Consider the following 4,945-nt stretch of genomic DNA (forward strand, 5'->3'; position numbering starts at 1 on the left):
ATGTCGTCGCTCGAGCATCCATGTGGAGCGCCCATGGTAGGAGGCCCAGAAGTAGTCATTTCATAATTTTTGTTAGCTAGCCCACCATGGGTGTGCGCTCTTTTTTTTTTTTTTTACTGTGTAATATCATTATCACTACCAGATTTCTTTTGTAACTCTTGTACTGTCTTCAAAACTTTCTTTTTCAATGTATTTATACATGTGTTGCTATTTGTCTCTTATTCTACTGCCTTCGAGGCCCTTTTTAGCCTGTATGATGGGGTTTGGTTGGTTCCCCTCTTTTATTTACCAGGCTGGAGGTCCTTGGGAGCCCATGCGAAAGGGTTCACTGGGACCTCTTTTGGTGCCTCTTGATTACTCTTATAGGGATATTTTGACCCCTTGGGTCCTAGCTATCCTTTTATATATTCTTGGGCGCGCTTATTATTTTTTGCGAGAAGCGTCCCTCTCGTCATTATGCATAGTACTATTTTTGCAAGGGTCTCTTTTAGGACCCTTTTTGGCTAGACGGCTTGGTGGCCACTCTAGACTTATTAGTGTTGTCACTATATATTTTTCTTTCGTAAGACCTTTTGGCCTCCTTGATGTTCACAAGGGTAGCTAATCCTTGTAAACCCAAGCGATGCCTTGCAAGGTCCTCTCCCTGTTTTTTGTATTTAAGGACTTCGCCTAAGGCCCCGATATAAGGGGTCCTTCTAGGACCTCCCATTAAAGGGTCCTTTTTAGGGCCATGGTCCCTTTTGGGTCCTTCTGATGGAGGGCCCTTTTTAGGATCCTCCTGGTGCATAGGATCCTATTTAGGATCCTGGTTCAAGGGGTCCTTCTTTGGATTCTCCTGCTTGTTTCTTGCTTTGTCTTCACGGGCCACTTCCTCCTGATGGAGGGCCCTTTTTAGGATCCTCCTGATAGGGGGTCGTTTTTAGGTTCTTCCTAATTGAGGGCCCTTTTTAAGATCCCCTGTTAGAGGGTCCTTTTTAGGAGCCTCTTTTTTAGGAGTCTCCTTTTTAGGAGGGCGAGGGGTCCTTTTTAGGTTCCCCTCGCTAGCTGCATGTTATTGCCTCCTGTCCTGCCCCCCAAGTGTTTGGTGAAATTTATTTCGGCAGACACTTTGGCTGATGCCCGCGTAGCGAAGAAAAATAACACATGAAGTTGCAAACTGTTTCATTCATAACACGCGGTTTACAGCCGACTTTGTAAATAAAAAGGGGGTTACATCTAACCAGGAGGTTACCTAGGTAGCCTCTTTGATTCTTACTTGCTTAAGCTAAAACAACGAAGAACAAACTAAACATAGGTTCTTTTGGCCCTGAGAGCTGAAGCCTTGCTGGTAGTACTTCTTGAGAGGCTCCGTAACCCGTGGGTCCAATCTTATGCGGATCTAACTTGTGTGGGTCGGTCCTTCATACACAGCCATTGTCATTGGTATAGATGGTTTGGTGGCTGCGTGGAGGGACATGTTATGGCATTCCCTCGCTTCCTTCTGCTCCCCTTTCACGCATGCTACTCCCCCAGGGGTTGGGAATTTCATAGCTAGGTTATACACAGAAGTTATCGCCTTCAATTCTCTCAGAGAGGGTCTCCCTAACACCGCATTGAAGGCTGAGGTGCACTCCACCACGACAAAGTTAGCCATTACGATGGTTTTCTTGGGTTTCTCCCCCATGGTGAGGGCTAATTCAATTGTCCCTAAGGGTTGCATCGAATCTCTCGTAAACCCATACAAAGTCGTAGTGCAAGGTTTTAGGTGACGGAGGCTCAACCCCATCTTTTCCAGTGCTGGTCGATACAAAATGTCCACAGAGCTCCCGTTATCCACCATGACCCGACGTACCCTCATGTTAGCAAGCTGAGCGGTTAGCACCAGGGGGTCATTATGAGGGAAACGCACCCCTTTTGCATCTTCTTCAGTGAAAGTTATTGAGTCATTCTCGCCTTTGAAGCTCTTCGGGGGGCGCTGCTCCAAACTTAAAACGCAAGGTGGTGGACTTCGTCCGGCCTCTTTGGTGTACTTGTCTCGCCCCTTCCTTGAATCGCCTCCGACTCCTGGTCCTCCAAAGATGGTCCTGACCTCTCCCTGCACTTCTGGGGCCACCCCTCGTGCCCGCGGAGGGGACTCTCCTTCTTCTGGCCTCTGGTTCTCCTTGTGCACATATCTGCCCAAATGTCCCAGGCGGATGAGCTCCTCGATTTCCACCTTCAAATGGCTGCACTCTGCGGTGGTGTGGCCGATATCCTTGTGATATTGGCAATACTTGCCCGGGTCTCTTTTAGACCGATCCTTTTTATTGGCAGGGGCCTTTTAAAAGGGACCCGGTTTTCGTTCGTAACGAAAATATCCTCTCTCGCATGGGTGAGGTCTGTGTAAAAGGTGTAGGGGCTCTGTATGCGCTCGCTAGAGCGTTGGTGCTTCCGGGGACGATCGTCCCTCATTCCCTCATATACACCCTTCTTCTTGGCACTGCTTTGGTTTTCCTGGGTAGAAGGTTTCGGGGGCGATGGGCCTTTTCCAGCTTTAAGGTTTTCGTGACCATCCTCCACGCGAATGTACTTTTGTGCCCGCTCGTAGAAATCATCCAAGTTCATGACCTCTCTCTTGAGCATGTTATCCCATAACTTGCTCCCTGGGCGTACTCCAGCGGTGATGGCCATTTTCAGCTCTCGGCGGGTCAGGCTCCCTACCTTAGCCGCCTCCATATTGAACCGGTGGATATAGCTCTTCAAACTCTCATTTTCTCCTTGTTTCACATTGGCGAGGCTGGTGCCTGGCATTGTGTAATCTCGCACGGCGTGGTGCTGCTGGAGGAATTCATCAGAAAGTTGTTGCCAAGATCGGATGGACCCCAGTCTAAGCCTCCTGAACCATTTGTAGGCAGGTCCTCTTAAGGTAACAGCGAAGCAATGACATCGCGCCCCGCAGCCAATTCCCCTCAGCTTCATCAGGTCATTAAATGTGTCTAGATGATATTTTGGATCCGTGTTTCGTTTGTAGGGGGTCATGTGGGGATCTTTAAAGTTGGCAGGGAGCCTGATGGCCTGGATCTCCCTAACGAAGGGTGACTCATGGTCGAATTCTTCCTCAAAGACCTGGCCTCCTGATGCGGTGACGATCTTGCTTCGCACGCTCCTCATCTCCGTGTCCAGGTCCTGCCTCCTCTTGCTTAGAGTGTCCCTCAAAGCGGACGGGCTAAGATCCGCCTTTCCCTTGCCCTCCCGAGGCTCCATAGGGGGCGTGGTCCCTTTACCCGCCCTCTTTTTATTAAGCTCCTCCCGTAAATCCGAAGGTGCTCTTTTAGAGGTGGCCTCGTCCTCATTGCGAGGGGCAGCGTTGGTCCTTGGCGCTGGTTTCTGTGCCTGCTTAGGTGGTTCAGGGTGCCTGCGTTGCTTCGCTCGGGGGGTGTTACTGGTAGAGTGTCGGGTTCTCCCATCATCTACTGGTACGGTGGTCTCCACCCCATCCTGGCCTTTCTCCATCCTCTTAGGCAAGGTCACGCTCGATTTACCCTGCAACAGGCCATTCAGGACCTCTTGCATGTTCTCCAAGGTGGTTTCCAACCTTTGGTTTTTTCGGTGGAGCTCATGTATTTCCTCTTCATAAAACCGAGATTTCGAACTCGAGCTCACGAAATGGACCCGGGGATGCTTATCATGCCTACGGGTAGAGGGGCCCGGGTCCTGCCGGCCGGAGTTCGGTACCTGCGGTGGTTTTGGGAGAGGGAACTCATTAGCATTTCCCGGTGGTGCTCTTGGAGGACTTTCTCCAGGTGGAGCGGCCGGTGACGAGGCCACCCTATCACCTCCGTGAACCTCACGATCCTTCGGGGGCTCCACGTCTCTGGGTGGAGGTGCCTCCTTCATGGAGGCCTTCAGCTGGACTCCGTTTAGGTGAACCTCTACCTCTCGTGGCTCCCTGAGTTGCTTTGAATGTCTTGGCATTTCTTCTTGCTGGAAACAATGGTGGAATAGTGGCTTGAAACTAACGTTCCCACAGACGGCGCCAAACTGTTGACGGTGAGAACTCGTCAACTAAGTTGAGTTGGAGCAAATTATCAAGTAAAGATAGTCAATAAAAAAGCTGTAGAAATTTAAGTAATAACTCAAGAACAATGACAGAACAACAATGAAGAAATCTATCTTTCATTCACTCTCAAGCACTTGCTACAGTAAATTTTCCAACCCCCTCCCATGTGGGAGAGGGGTCCTTCTTATAGTAGGCTCTAATGGCCTGGGATACATGGTGGTCCAGGAGACCAAGTGGTACACAAGTACTCTGTTAGGAGAGTGGTATCAGGCGTAGTGGTGTCGGCTCTGGTACACTGTTAGGGTCCATGGGAGCACCTCAGCTTTTGTACCCGGACCTGACTCCACTACTTGTCTCGTACAGGTGTCAGAGACGTGGTGGTGGTGTAGCCACTCCTTGTACTATTCCCAACCGCCACTACTTGTCGGGTACCGGTGTCAGAGACGTGGTGGTGGTGTAGCCACTCCTTGTACTATTCCCAACCGCCACTACTTGTCGGGTACCGGTGTCAGGCCTGTCCCATGATCCTTGCAGGCATGTACGTACCCCTTTAGAGGTACCCCTTTAGAGGTACCTCATTCGTACTCTTTTTGTCTCTTGTGGGCCACCTTGAACACTGACATCATGCACGCGTGGCCCTTGGGATGAGGCCCTTAGACATGCGTGGCCCTTGGGCGATGCCCTTGGGGGCGAGGCCACACTATGCATGCGTGACCCTTGGGCGAGGCCCCTTGGGGGAGAGGCCACACTATGCATGCGTGACCCCTGGGTGAGGCCCCTTGGGGGCGAGGCCACACTATGCATGCGTGACCCTTGGGTGAGGTCCATTGGGGGCGAGGCCACACTATGCATGCGTGACCCTTGGGTGAGGTCCCTTAGGGGCGAGGCCATTAGACGTGCGTGGCCCTTGGGGGCGAAGCCATTAGA

Source organism: Humulus lupulus, chromosome 2, assembly GCF_963169125.1.
Source record: "Humulus lupulus chromosome 2, drHumLupu1.1, whole genome shotgun sequence".
NCBI classification, from domain to species: Eukaryota; Viridiplantae; Streptophyta; class Magnoliopsida; order Rosales; family Cannabaceae; genus Humulus; species Humulus lupulus.